At 41.9% G+C, this 16,068-nt stretch overlaps 1 long non-coding RNA gene across 1 annotated transcript in view; it reads right to left on the bottom strand.

Annotated features, from left to right (window-relative positions):
- Positions 1-748: 748 nt before the first annotated feature.
- The window catches only part of LOC137636739 (uncharacterized), a 102,919-nt gene continuing 87,599 nt past the window's right edge, over positions 749-16,068 (bottom strand). Inside the window, exon 3 of the long non-coding RNA XR_011043200.1 lies at positions 749-2,067. This is a non-coding gene — a long non-coding RNA (uncharacterized lncRNA). The remainder of the gene's footprint in view (positions 2,068-16,068) is intronic.

Genomic DNA, 16,068 nt, shown 5'->3' with positions numbered 1-16,068 from the left:
CTAGGAAGGCTAATATGTCACGTTTCTTCTTTGTATGAAAACAGGAAGATGAGTAGTAAGCAAAATGTAAGTTGTTCCTTTTTGCAGGTAATGAAAAAAAAAATGCAAGGACTACATGAAAAACTGTATACCTTCTGTGCGACATAATTATATATAACACGATAGTTTTGAAAACACTGGAATCAAGGAAAACTTTACAATGATCCAAGCTATCAGTTATCCATTTTTTTTTTTTTGTGTGTATACAAAAATTCAACAGAACAGGAGCTACTTTATTATGCGGCCTACCTATGATATTCTATTCTATATGGCGATCTAGTTGTTTAAATCGACTTTTAAAAATATGTTTTTTCTACATTATTCCTGATGTAAAAATTGAAATGTAGCATTATTAAATTTTTCCTTTACTTAAGATAATACATAGTCAATATACGATGTATAGCCTACGTCTTGTATATTGTAAAAAATGCAGAAATAAATCTACAGTGTCTTTTCGCCAAACATTCCAATAAAAAAGGTCAACGTGTGACTGCAGCCTTTTGTGGGAACTTTTTTTCTGAGCATACTGATTTTTGCATCCAACCATGATCTTTCTATTCTTTGAGTATGAGCCCACGATCCAGGATAGACATTTTTTTTTTTTTTTATGATAATTATTCTTGTGAATAAAACCAATGCATTTAAACTAGAGTAAGCGGCCATTCGTCAGAATGAATGACAACATATTTTGCACTCACATTGTATTATTGTCTATTTCGGCGTTGGACATAAGTAAAGGATGGGTATATCTTGTTTCAATCCCCTTTTACTAAGCAACCTGTTTTAACAAGCACACAAGGTAGTACACCTCACATGGGTGATTGTATATTGAAGTTTGCAAGTAGACCGCCTGTTGAAATATGGCGGTAGATCTCACTTTTTAATGATCAAATATACACAGCCTACTAAAGTAGCACCAAAGAACAAACAGTAACCAAATAATGATAACAGCAACAAAGTTAAAAGAGAGAATAAAGATTACATTAAATGTGCACTTATTAGGCAGCAACAAGATAGATTATATAAATCGATGGACAACCAATCTGGCCGGCATAAATATATAAGCCGCCATCACCTAATAAAAAAACAAAGAAAGACCAAATTAAAAATTCGTGCTTAATTAACGACTATAAAACAATGACAGAAAATAGATATGTAAACGCAACAAAGCTAAAGCTATATTTACTTAGCCAACTACCGTTTCCATTAGGATCTATAGGGTTTTAAGGCAGAATACATCTAAGTGGTGAAAGATTGGTTAGCTGTGGGCAATCAGACAAAAGTCTCCCACCATCACCAATCAGCAAAGGCTAGCGTAGTGATGAAAAATGGCAAAGCTCCAAACATGATTAAAGACATCTGTGAGGACTTTGTCCCACAGTGGACTAAAAGTCGTTTCATTTGTAGATGATGATGTATGCGTATTATGGTTTTTTTTCTATTCACGCTCAAACTGGCATAAAGAAACCGGTTAATTCTGGTTTCCTTAGTTGGTCTCTCAGTTAAAACTGAGCGCGTATGGGAGCCTCACAACATCTTTAAATCTGTTTACATTTCTCTCTATTATTCAGCATTAGCCTCAAGCTAGGAAAAAGGGTTCCAAGGGAAAGTTGGATACCAAATTCCAAGTCGTGATAAGAAACCCAAATTATGTTTTCCCTGGATGCACGTTTGAACAATTGCGTTATAAAAACAAGCATTGATTACCAAAAATCCAGTTCCTATGTTATCAAAATTTATAAGTAAAAATCATAATTCTATTTTCCTCCGGTTGATAGTTTGAATTCCAGACAACATGTGACAGCTCCCCTCCCTCCCTACCCCGACCACAGCTCATGGCCAGCTTTCTGACCTAAGAAATTATGCCAAACAACATGGTTCACTAGACCGAACTATAACAAAATTGGCCCATCGAAATCGGCTACAAAAACAAACTCAAGATAACGAGATAAAATAAGTACAGATAATCCCTTTACCTTTCATGATTCTTAACAGCAGAAATGTAACTCGTTGCACCTTTTCACTTACCTGAAATAAAGAAATATTCGTTTAGTTTCAATGAAAAAATACATCAAATCCACAATTACAAGAATCAAATTACTAGTAAATCAATTGTGAACATAAAATAGTCCTTAAATTTCAGTAAATTGATATTCTTGACTTGAAGAGCAAAACACTCTAACTGCTACAAAATTATTTAAGAATCTAACTCCACTTAGCTTTTCAAGACCATACACGCATACTCTATGTATTAATATATAGAGCCTGCAGTGTATCATAAAGATTCAAGTCAGTTTATAATTGGAAATAAGAATTCTCATACAGTTTAGTCCACTTTCTTAGGTTAGATGAACTCAAGAGCGTGCTATTGTTTTTAACACAATTTATAGTTACTCTACATCTAAGAAATTGCTAATAGGTACTCTTTAACTACCCCCTCATTAATTCAAGAGGTGATTTAAAATAATTTTCTTCAAGTTTTCTGAGAATAAGACGACAGAAAGAAAACTAATATTATATTTTAGGGTCGTGGAAAAATAAAGAACGGGATGATAGGGAGATCGTAAGACTATACAGCCATCATAAAAAAAATTAAATAAAAGAAAATATCTAATCAATTATAATTCATCATTAACTATTATCATAATCATTATTATCATTACTATCATCATTACCATAGAAACAAAAAATTATTATGAATACTATTTTCGTTGCCTTCATTAAATTATAAACGAGAAATGTAACGATCTCCGCCCTAACCCCATTTTCAGTGTGGAAATCATTATCAGTTTATCAGCTGACCTGTTTTAGCCACCACGCCATAAGATATTGAGAGAGAGAGAGAGAGAGAGAGAGAGAGAGAGAGAGAGAGAGAGAGAGAGAGAGGGTGCAACAATCTCTCATTTCTGGATACAAGTACCAAAATTGGCACAAATACTCCTTGGGGATTGCCATTTTGATCAAACCTGTTAGCCACCTAAAAATTCAAGATAGCAGCCATTTTTCAAGATGGACACCATTAAATATAATAAAAAAACAATAATTTTGAAATAAAAATGCAAAGAACTGTCCTATTTGAATTGCCTTGGTGTCAGATCATACATCTTTCACTATGCAGAATCTGAACTTTGAACTATGTACCTACTCAATAGCTTTCTTGTACCATATTAGTTACGGAATAATTTGGGGAAACTGTGCCCATATCACAGGCACCGTCAGCGTGATTTATTACTGAATGTACATACAAGCAGGAGGCATAGGAGATGCTACCCCTGCCTCCTTATTAAGGGCTTCTGTCCATATATTGCCCTGGAGTAGAGTTCCTATTTCAGTGCCGTCATCTCAATATGGAATCCTCCTAACATTATCCTCACCATACATTTCAAGTAAAGGTCACAGGACCTGCTTGGCTACTGCATATACTGGCTGGTCAGCAGCAATGACTGGTACCTGACTGGGGTTAAAAAATGCCACATCTCCTTGATCTTGTCTATCATATGCTTGGATGTAGCAACTAAGTTGGCAAGATCTCAAAGCAGAGGCCAAAGTGTACATCAAATGGCTTTCCTCTCTTCAGTGAAGCATTGTACGCTGACCAAGTCACATGCAAGGGCCCATCCGTCAGAGTGGCTCCCTCCCGCCACTCATACTCTACTGCCAGTTGCGGCATCAACAAACTGGTGTCCAAGTGTGTCACACCACTCTGGGGAGGCTGGACATTGGTGAAGGAGTCTGGAAGTTCTGGAACCATCTTTTCATATTGCTCTCCACACTCTTAACCTTTACTGTCTTTGGTTGGGTGCTGGAAAACAGACACACTGGTACCTTGGAGAGAAGTGGTCACTGTCATCACAGTGGGATTGTGGTCTTCTTGTCCATGGCTGATGTGGTGAACAACCCTATTCCATGTACTTGCTGACTGTTGCATCTACCAACTGTGCCGATATCTCAAGCACCCTGTTGTATGAATGACAATGCTATGCTCATTAAGCATTTTCACCAACATTTTCTTTCTGGTCTTTGTGTAGACTGGCAGCCCCACGTAAAAAGGGAATGGGGTCTCTCTGTCTTTGAAGTTTCTGCGAGTTGCTGCTCCTTCTATGTACATTCCTCATCAGTAACTGAAGCAGCTGAACAATTGCTAGATCTGTCTTTGATATGCCAAACCTCAGTTGAGATTTGACGTCTCCTACGTGTTCAAGCATAGCCAAAAACTTAATAAAAGTGGGTAAATGGCCTGCTCAGTGCACCCCTCATGGAAGTTCCCATCAAACGTAGCATTGTGGTCCTGCATATGTCTTCGCAAGACATTACCTGCTTCACCAATAGAGTCTAATGCTTCTGATAAGACAATGCCAACATTATTCTGGAAAGCCAGAAGAACATCCCTTCCCTGCTTTTGAGCTTCCAAATTAGGTATATCTGACAGCAGTTTTCCATAAGTCTTATGGGGTTGACAGCAGGTTCACTAACACACAGCTGTCCCAGTCTCAGGCATTGGCCATACAGGTTAACTATATCTGCATGACCCTCACCAGATCTGGAGGTCTCCACTAATATGTGACTAGCTCTGAGAACGACAGTGGGTGGGCATCCTATTTCGGTACACACTCCTATTTTCGTCACTTGGTGGCTCTGAAGTATGTTCCCTCTCTATTGTACAGGTCTGTTAAGCATGAAAAATGGTATTTGAGCTCCTGTGCAATAGCATCTCCACTGACAAACTGGTGAGAAGTTTTAGTCATTTAAAGTTTTGGCATATTTGTGAAGTCTGTTTGAGGTTCATTGTCATAACTGGTCCAAATTCAGAATATGGGGCTCCTTAGTCAAATATGAAACATGTTTTGCCTTCAAGAATGGTTCTACACAGCTTGGTCTGGCATTCTACTGGTTAAGCACATACAGCTCTTCTTTTTTCCTGTTCTCTACATTTATATAGTTGAAAATAAGTTGATAACTTGGGTAACACTGCGCCTTGTTCCTACTCAGAGTTTCTTCAGTGCTACAACCATCATGAAGTCTGGATGGATCCAGAACAATAGGTATGCTAAACTAATTATCTAGGTACACTACATTACCTGATATTGAATGCCATGCTGAGATTCACAGCATTATTACCATACAGAGTGACCTGGTTATGAGTTGACATCCTGCTTTGTTGATACAAGGAACCCAATGCAAAAATTAATGGTTCCAAATTTGGATTATACAGTGAACATGTATGAATTGACACCAAGATCATTCAAATAGGACAAGTCTTTGCGATTTCACAGCAAAATTACCTAAATATTTCTGTATACAGTATTTAATAGTGGCATCTTGATTTTTTAGATGGCTAATAGGTTTTTTCATAAGATCAATTACCAAGGAGTATGTGCCAATTTTGTTGTTGTTTCTGGAATTGAAAGATTCTCCTGAAAATTTTATGTTAATTGCTCCACTGAAAAGTCCGTGCAGTAATACTTCCACAACATCGGTTGCTTCATAACTCAAAACAGAAAGCTTGTCAACAGAGCATCTAATCTCTGCACAGTTGGGTGTTTTCAGTTGGTTTTGGAAAAACTAAAATAATTCCCACATTCCTACTTTAATTATTGTATCATGGATTAGACTCCTGTTTCATGCAACTGTACAGCAGACCTATCAGCAGTGTGATGGCCACCTGCTAATACTGTACCATTCCTCTTCATCTTCAAAAAGTACTGTCTTGCTTCCTGGATTTTAAGGAACTTTCTTTTCAATCTCTCTTAAATCTATTAAGCTTTTTTGAATTTCTATTGATCATTCCTGACACCTCATTCTTATAATGAACCGACCATCTATTCCTTGTCCATGACAAACCATCTGAATACCCTAATCTAACCTTGGTACCTGAAACAAGTTTCTGCTTCAACCCGGTACAACTACATCATAGTAACTTTGACATCCACCTATTCTATAAATACTGGAACTACCACAAGTCATTTCACTCAGATCAATAGATGCATCCACCACTCTTTAAGGTTAATGAAAAACATGTGAATAAGGTAAAAATTACAAATTTGAAAGTAATTTGTATTTTTCCTAATGATACAAACCTGTAGCTATTTATAGGGATTATACTTTCGGCAAAGCTGAAAGACTAGCCATAAGACTTTTAGCGAGGTATAATCACCCACCCGCTAGTTAACGGGGGGGAGGGGTTTAGCTGGCTACTCTGCTCACACACACACACAAACACACACGTGCTGTATCGTCGCTTTAATTGCAAGCAGCACTTATTGGGGGACAGGTGATGGCGGGCCAATTTGTATAAATAGCTACAGGTTTGTATCTTTAGGAAAAATACAAATTACTTTCAAATTTGTCATTTGTTCCGAACCTAATATAAACCCTCGCTATTCATAGGGATTGACCCAACCCTTAGAAGGGTATAAGTCCAAACCAACTGGCTGGTCTTTGACCCAGGTTTTCCTGTACGTGCTTCAAATATAACAGGGAGAAAACCTGACACCTCTCTAAACATTTCGTGCAAAGCACGGTCAGCAGCCTGAGCAATCTGTGTGAGTGGGTGATAGTATCAGTGTGACTAGTCTAGGTAAGAATTCTCAGAAACATGGGAATCTTAGAATCAACCATAAACGTTACCCAATCCCACCTATACCAGATTACACACACGAAATGGTTCTACCTGCAGACAGAGGAGGCCAGCTTTGCAGAGTACTATAGGTGCTGTTATCCCCCAGGGTGGAAGATGAAAGTAAGAAAGTTACAGTCATTCTTTGTCACTCATCCCAGACGTAACCATAGTTAAACTCTACCCTCCCCCATATGCTACTTGTCCATCAAGGAGCCTGAGGCATTTATACCCTTTATTGTGTAGCCACCAAAGGGTCAATGGAAAACGCCTCCACGATCCTGTGGGTTACGTCTTGCAAGAAGTGAGCGGTGAAGGTCATTTGGTGCCTCCACACGCCCACTGATAAGGCCTACGTCACAGAATAATTTTCATAAAGCGCTAGAGCGTACACCCTAATATTATGAGCTTTCAGTGTCCTCTATGTGGAGAAGGATCAGGATTCAATGCTCGGTCCATGATCTTGCAAATCCAAGCCGAGAAAATGTTCTATGTGATCCTTCTCTTGACCTTCCCCGACTGGCAAAGTGCTAACACTCTATGGTGAGGTCCTGTAGTCTCCTTGAGGTAGCGCTTCCAGTTTCTCCCTGGCACAGTAGCCATTGATCTGGATCATTGGTCATTCTACGAAGGACTCCCAATCCAAAGGGGATAGGATTCTGGGATCCAAGCTGCCAGGAACCAAGTCAAGTATTACCTGGCCCATCGCTGTGAATGAGAGATGTTGATGGCAAACCATGGGGTTCACTGACACTCTTGGCCAAAGCCAACCAGAGCAGGAGACGCCGTCATTGAGGTCAGGTGAAGATCGGCTGCTTGGTGTTCTGGGTCGTAGGGGTCACTCTTTGGGGATTGAAGGATGCAATCCATGCCAAGTGGAGGAGATCTCCCTTCCGACAAAGGGCAGGTAGGCTTGAAAATCCGTAAGAAGAGAGACGATGACGACGTAGAGGAAAGCTTGATTCCATTTAGTCTGAAGGTGAGATTCAAGGACAAGCGGTGGCCTTCCATTGCCGAAACCAAGAGAAGCTTTCCTCCCGAAGGTAAACGAGGAGCTCCACTATTGCTGGAATAGTGGCATCGAGGGGAAGATACACCTTCCACGATACCAACTACAATTTACTTGGTCTGGTAGACCGAAGCCAAAGATTTACGTAGGTATCCAGATATCCTCTTCGCAACTTGTTGCGGAAAAGACTCTTAGAGAGGAGGAGCTGGGTAGTCTCCAGGCTGAAGTTGCAGCGAAGATACGGCTTTGTGAAAGATGGTCACATGTGGCTGTTAGAGTAGATCATGACGCAGAGGGACTTCTCTCAGGATCTCCATCGAGAGTTGCAGAGGAGTCAGCTAGGCATGACGAGTCTGCTGAGCGAGACGAGTCTGATGGGCGAGACGAGTCTGATGGCCGAGACGTGTCTGATGGGCAAGACGTGTCTGATGGGCAAGACGTGTCTGATGGGCAAGACGTGTCTGATGGGAGAGACAAGTCTGATGGGTGAGATGAGTCTGATGGGCGAGACAAGACTGCCGCCAACAAGGCCTGCTCCGAGGAGCAAGATCGAGAATGAATGCATCCAACTCCTGCGGTAACTCTCAGGATCTCCGTCGGGAGCTGTAGATGTGTCGGCTGGGCATGACAAGTCTTCTGGGAAAGAGGAGTCTAAAGGGTGAGATAAGACTGCCAACAACAAGGCCTGCTCCAAAGAGCAATGGCGGGGATAGAATGAATCCAATTCCCACAAGAGGAATCCTCCAAAGGGGAGACCAACCAGGTAAAGGACTTCTTTCTCGTGGGCAGAAATAGGCGACCACCATATGCTGCCACTGTTGGCAATTCTTCCCGCAAGCTGGAAGATTGCTGAACGGACTCTCCCTCAGAAGGGAGAATTCCACCACTAGGAGGTGAACCTCTTGATCGCACTCTCTGTTCCCCCATCAACGAGATCTAGCTCAAGTTGAAGGTAAACATCGGGTATTGCCTGAGAAATGTAGCCGAAGCTCGAATCCGAGTTCCCCCCGAAGGGGGTTTACCCCTTTTCCATTAGGAAGAATGTCCTCATCCCCAAGAGATTTAAATAACAATACCGTTCAGATTTTGACCAGAGCCAAGTGGCCGAGTGGTACAGCATGTGGGCCCTCCCCCTTCTTTGATGCATCTGAAGGAAGCAACAAATTAGGGGAAGGGCCGAAGAGGTCGACTTCGGTGAAGATTCTTGTTTGTCAACCATCTTCTCAGGTCCGTCTTCTGCCAGGGTCTCGTAGAGACCAGAGAAAAGGGAGGTTCCTCATGTTGAATTACCTGGTATCTGATTGCCCCTGAAGAGGTTGGATTCAAAGGAGTCCGAGCGGGCTTGACTCACTAGAGCTGACAAAGTGTCTCGTCGAAGGAAGAAACTACCGTCAACTTCCATCTTGGACACGGTCGATCTGCTGAAAAACTTCTGCAGGCTGATGATGAAGAACATATCTAAGGGTACCCATCTCTGATAAGGAAACCGGGATATTTCTCGAGATTTAACACATCAATCCTCAGATTGCAGTAAACTTTTGATCGTCCGAAAACAGCATCAAATCGGTTGGAAGAACGAGAAGATCGACACCTTTCAGTATATTCTCGTTTGCCAGCCACCATAAGAGGTCCGTCTTTTCCTCTTGTTCTATGGGGATCAGAGTATCCGGGGAATCAAAGGCCTGATTTGAATTGAACTTAAGGTGCCACTGGAGAGATCGAATCCTGAGGCGGCTGTTGGGAACTAGATGTGCCAAGAATGATAGGTGTCCGAGGAGACATAGCCACTTCTGGGCTGAGAGTTCTTCTTGTCTGAGAAAGTGTCTTGCGACCTTCCTCAGCCTCGCTATCCTGTCGTCTAATGGGAAGACTTTGTGTAGTTTGGAGTTTAATTTCATGCCCAGGTATACCAGTCTTTGAGTGGGAAGCAGGGATAACTTCTAGAGGTTTACCAAGATCCCGAGATCCTGTCTCTGTGATGATGAAGGGTTACCACTGAGTCTGCTAAGATTAGCTAGTCGTCCAGGTAACGAAGGAGAAGGATACCGAGCCTATGTACTCAGGATGACACTAGGGTGAATACTCTTGTGAAGCCCTGAGGTGCTGTGGAAAGGCCGAAGTACAGCACCTTGGACTTGCATATTTTGTTGTCTATGTTGAATCTTAGGTGCTTCCTAGAAGACAGATCTTGAAGACTGGGATCTAGGAGTATGCATCCTTTAGATCCAGTGTACACATGAAGTCCTGTGGCCTTACCACTTGTCTGACCGTGTCTGCCGTCTCCATCCTCAGCAAAGTCTGTTCGACAAACTTGTTGAGACCCGAGAGGTCGATGACTGGTCTCCAGTCTCCAGACGCTTTTTGCACATGAAAGAGTTGACTGAAGAAGCCTGGGGACCCGTCGAGGACCTCCTGGAGAGGGTCTCTCTACCATGGTCTGGACTTCAGCCCAAAGGGCCTGACCCTTTGCTGATCCCACCACAAAGGAGTTCACAAGCACTGGATTCTTGTTCAGTGGACGAGCAGGGGGATCACCTACCCCAGCACTTGCGGCTTCTGCCGCCACCTCTCTGCTATTTTCCTCCATGGTCGGACTTGGTACCTTTCCGGTCCTTGGCAGGAAAGGACTTTTAAGACACCACCTTTTCTTTCGCTAACATCTTACTTGTAGAAGGTTTTGGTTGGCTAGTCTTTGGAGGGGGCTGGAGGTCTGTAAGGCTGTGATGTCAAGGCCCTGAGAAGGAGGGAGTCCTAGTTGGACTTCCTCCACCTCTACGCAGCCTGCTCGACGTCCTCTGGCTCGAAGAGGAAGGAACCTTCCAGGGAGGAACTCTGGCGCCTAGCAATCTCGGAATTAGGGACCTATTGGTGGAATCTCTCAGCCACCGCATCCCTTCGCTTCAAGATGGTATTGGCCCACAGGTTCACCACCTGGTGTGTCAGAACTCTATGGTTTGGATGCTGGACAGGATGTGACAATCTTCTTGACAGGCAGAGAACTAGAAACCTCTACAGGATCCAAGGGCGAAAGGGAGTCCTCTCCACGGGGGCTTTTTCCGTCCGAAACCGACTCTTCCCTATGAGAACCTCTTAAGTCAGTGGGTGAGGCATCGGTGGGTAGAGGTGACGATGATTCTACAAGGTAGACCTCTAACCTTGGAACTCTGACTAGAGTCAGTTTGACCCTGGACGAAGGCAATTCGTCAGGTTCTCCTCTCTTCCTCTTCAAGGAAGAAGCGGTCATGGTACATTGTCCTAGGTCGGTCAAAACGGAGGAAATCACCAGAGAAACCCAGTGGCTTTCGCAGGTTGCAAGGGAACATAGGTACGAAGGCCTAAGTCACAGCCCTAACAAAGGTACTGAACCACGGCTGCTTACTCATGGATGTGCTATCAGACAGTTCCCCTGAAGGGATACAGGCCGAAGGGTTCTTCCAAGGAGTCTTCATTCTTGATGATAAGGACTTGGGCAATGATGCCGATTCCTTCCCAAGTGCTGAAAGTTTTGAGATCTTAAACCCCTGAAATGGCCCTCTTCCTCCTTCCCCGGTGGTCGCGTTGTTATGCATTTGCAGGGAGGGGATTGGGGCAATGGCAAACGGTCAATGACCACCTAGCCTTTCTGTGAAGCAACAACCACTGCCTTTGCTGGTTTCAGCTGCCGATCATTGCTTGGATGAGGATGGATACTCCCCTTTGGGGTCGTATGCTGAGTGAGTGATGCGTTGGTGAACGTCAAGGAATATCCTGGTGAGAACGCGTTGGCAATCGCTGACGCAAAGCCTCCTAACACAGGTGAACCGATGAAGATTGTCGAGCAGGAGAGCATTTAAGCATCGACGAGTGCTGCCACGAAATCGCAGGGTCAATCATTACCACTGAACGAGAGGACGGGCGGTGGGCTGACGATTCACGAATCTCTGGATGAGAAGGTGGAGGATTGATTGATTGATTGATTGAAAGTTTTCTGGCATCCTGACATCTAAGGTTATTGACGCCGATACCATTTACTGTATATGAAAATTAAAAGAGAATTCGATTAAAACCATAAAAATTAAGAAGTCATCAAAATAGTTATAGAGTTTTCAGAAGACCTGCTTCTGAAATAAATCTAAAAATTCCGCTCGCATAGTAAGACACATCATGTCCAAGAATCTTGGCAAGGATAAACCTGCCATCCTCACCTCGAGCCTCAAACAGATATCTATTTCTTAAGTTAGTAAAATTAGGGCATTCGATCAACAAATGCCTCACTGTTAAAGGTACTAAGCAGTCCTCGCAGTACGGTTGGTGTTGGCCCTTCAGCAGAAACTCGTGTGTCAACCGTGTGTGACCAATACGGAGACGACAAAGAGTCGTCTCCCATTTTCGGGGAATCATGTTATACCTCCAAGGTGATATGATATTTGTTACTTCCCTCATTTTATTGCCGTCTTGACTGTCCCAGTGCTGTTGCCATTTATCACAAACCAATTTCTTGATGTAAGGTAGGAGATCGTTACATGGAATGGGATACCTCCTTGGTAGCAACTCGGATGCCGCATTCTTCGCCAGTAAATCTGCCTTCTCATTCCCAGACACACCTACATGTGCTGGAACCCAACAAAATCGAACAGTTATACCTTTCCGTCCAATAATAAAAAGCCATTCTAAAATCTTTAAAACTAGAGGGTTACTAGAATTAAAAACTTCTAAAGCTTGAAGAACACTCCTTGCATCACTAAAAATTGTAAAATTACCCTCCTTTTTCAAAGCTATTTTCTCAATAGCGGTTAATATGCCATACAGTTCGGCAGTAAATATTGAAGCTGTTAGAGGAAGTGCACCTCTACAATTAAAATCATTACTATGTACTCCAAATCCAACGCCAGCATCAGATTTGGAGCCATCAGTATATATAAAAGTCGATCCCCTATGTTCTTCGACATGTTCCATAAAAAGAGACCTGGATTCTAAGTCAGTCATATTCTTCTTAACTCCAATAAAGTATTTACAAAAAGATATGTCAGGTCATTTCCATGGAGGCGTTGATGATAACTTGAATGGAAGTACCTTATTTCTAATTATATCCAGACTATTTAAAAATCGTTTCACCCGAAAGCCATAAGGTTGAGGAAATTTTGGGTGCAACTCAAAGTATGATGCGTGTCTTACAAGGCTTGCAGTCTGAAAGGCTAGAGAGCTAGGGAGTCTTTGCATTCTAAACCAATACCGAAGAATGGAAGACATTCGGTAAAGGTCTAGAGGTAACTCTCCAGCATCAACAAGGAGACTTGGGATAGGCGAGGTTTTAAAAGCTCCAGTAGATAATCTAATACCTGCATGATGTATAGAGTCTAATATTTTTAACCGGCTTGGGGTGGCTGAAGAATATACCTCACAACCATAACTAATTTTGGAAAAAATCAAGGCCTTGTATAATTTTAAAATAGTATTGCGGTCTGCCCCCCATGATGTATGGGACAATACTTTTAAGATATTCAGAGCTTCAACACATTTAGCTTTTAATGCTTTTAGGTGAGAAACCCATGTAAGTCTACAGTCAAATATCAAACCTAAAAATTTGGTTTCCGATACACATGGTATCCGTTGACCTTTAATGTATATATCCGGGTCTGGATGTACTCCCCGGATACGACAAAAATGGACAATGGTAGTTTTACTTGTCGAGAACTTAAATCCATTCATGTCAGCCCACTGGATAATTTTATCAATAGAGAGTTGGATTTTTCTCTCAACCATTGCCATTCTAGTGCCAGCAAATGATATTGAGAGATCATCCACAAATAGTGTTGAGAGAACATCCCGGGGAATGGCTGAGGATATCCCATTAATTGCTAGTGCAAAAAGGGTTACACTCAGCACACTACCCTGAGGAACTCCTTCTTCCTGGCACTTACTCTCTGATAGAGTTTCCCCCACTCTCACTTGAAAAACTCTATGTGAAAGAAATGCCTGAATAAATAGTGGCAGCTCTCCTCTCAACCCCAATTCATGTATGGTTTTAAGAATACCATATCTCCATGTGGTATCATATGCCTTTTCAAGGTCAAAAAATACTGTAACATGGTGCTGTTTGGAAGCAAAGGCTTCACAAATAGATGACTCAAGTCGTATCAACACATCAGTCGTTGAGTGCATTTTTCGGAATCCACATTGAATCGGTGATAAAATACCTTTCTTTTCAAGGTACCATATCAGCATTGCATTGACCATCTTCTCCATGATTTTACATAAACAAGATGTCAATGCAATAGGACGATAGTTTGCTGCTAAAAACTTGTCTTTACCGGGTTTTAAAAAGGCTAAAATAATGGCTAGTTCCCAAACACTTGGGTAGCTATGATCATGCCATATTCTATTAATAATACTTAAAATAAATAGCTTTGTATTAAAATGTACATGTTTAATCATTGCATATGGAATTCCATCGGGTCCAGGGGCTGTATCGTTGCAATGAGCAAGTGCGGAATCAAATTCTCTTTCAGTGAAAGGAGAATTATACGACTCTTCCCTTCTTGTTGCAAAATTTAAAATTTTCTTTTCTTCAGTGCTCCTATACTGGTGACCAGGGGCTCCTTCACACTTGCTGGATACATTTGAAAAATGATTAGCCAGGGCATTGCTAACTTCATTTGCTTCAGTTACATACTGACCATTCACCTTCAACACTGGTGGTGGGTTGGGGGTGAATTTGCCAGCTATCTTTTTTACTTTCCTCCACACAGAAGATGGTGGTGTTCTACTGTTAATGGAGGAAACAAAAGACATCCATGACTGGCGCCTTGCTTCTTTCATGGCACGACGGAACTGTGCTCTACATTTCTTGTACATAATTAAATTCTCATCAGTTCGGAGTCTACGCAATCGTGTTAGAGATCTTCTTGTGGCTCTGTGGAGTGCAGTTAGTTCTGAAGACCACCACGGGACTGGTCGTCGTTTGAATAATCCTGTTGTTTTGGGAATTGAATTGACTCCTGCTGTATGAAGAGTTCCATTCAGTAGGTCTATGGCATCATCAATACTTTCAAACTGTTCTGCTCTCCCTTCAATTTCACTTAGCTCAGAAAATTTAACCCAGTCTGCCTTGTCTAGATTCCAACGTGGCGATCTTTGCAAAGGTGGACCCTTGTTGGTGTTTATAATGATTGGTGCATGATCACTAGTATGCCAATCATCTAATGTCCTCCAATCAAAATCAAGAAGGCAGTTAGAGCTTGCAATTGAAAGGTCAATGCATGACAAAGTACCTGTCTGAACATGGAAGTGCGTGGGCTCTCCTGTATTAAGGAGCCCCACATCCTCATTCTCCACAATTGATGAGATAATATTGCCCCTTGTGTTGGCCAAAACATCACCCCATAAAGGATGTCTACCATTCATATCTCCCAGTAAGAGAAAAGGTTGAGGGAGTTGTTGAATAACTTCTACTAAATCATCATATAAAATATCATCATTTGGAGGTAAGTACAGAGAGCATATTGTATATTTTCTCCCTATATCAATTTGTACAACAACTGCCTGCAGGGTTGTACGTATAGACATGGGTATTTGGGGAACATCTCGACGAATGTACATGAGACTTCCGCCATGGCTCCCTGCTTGTTGATTATATGGTGTTCTATAGCTAACATACTCTCGAGGACTAGGAGTGTTAGAATCAAGCATACTTTCCTGTAGACATACTATTATGGGGGAATGCTCATGAATTAGGAGCTTAAGTTCTTCATATTTCGCCCTCAAACCCTGACAGTTCCATTGCAAAATGGAGGAGAAAACTATGGATTATTTCTGGAAGACGTCTTGGGTGAGGTCTTCCCATTAGCAGTTTTTAATCTAACATTATTACTTGTAGGTTTCTTCAGAGATGGTCTTGTTATGTTGGGTTTTACGTTGGAGTTTTTCTTTGTATCTTTTTTATATATTTGTTGAGGGGGATGGTGGACCTCAACTTGAATTTCTGATTTATTTAAATTGTCTTCTGGTTGATCGCCAACATCAACAGACAAAACATCATATTTATTTGATGTCATAATTCTAGTATTTCTTATGGAAGGGGGTGAGAGAGATGGAGGTCTCTCTCTTTTACGATTAATAGGTTGCAAGTTACCAGGTTTTTGTACCTTCCCCACTACAGGTACACCTGATAACTTGGTGTCAGGTGGAATCTCCATTAAATCAGGCAAGGATATGGCCTGGGAGAGGTTAGTACTATCCTTTGTAATGGGGGACAAAGGTTTGATAGTGGTGGGCAATGTCTTTTTGTTGATACTCAATGATAAATCTTTAGGAGGAGATGTTCTTGTCTTATGCAGCACTTTATCAATAGATTGTGAATTCCTTTTTCGAGAACTACCTACAGTAGTAGGTGGGTGAGATGATTCCCGAGGAACTTTTTCTCCTG

This window comes from Palaemon carinicauda, chromosome 3 (assembly GCF_036898095.1).
Source record: "Palaemon carinicauda isolate YSFRI2023 chromosome 3, ASM3689809v2, whole genome shotgun sequence".
Classification (NCBI taxonomy): domain Eukaryota; kingdom Metazoa; phylum Arthropoda; class Malacostraca; order Decapoda; family Palaemonidae; genus Palaemon; species Palaemon carinicauda.
Note: the sequence above shows the minus strand (reverse complement) of the source record. Positions and strands in the feature narration are given on the sequence as shown.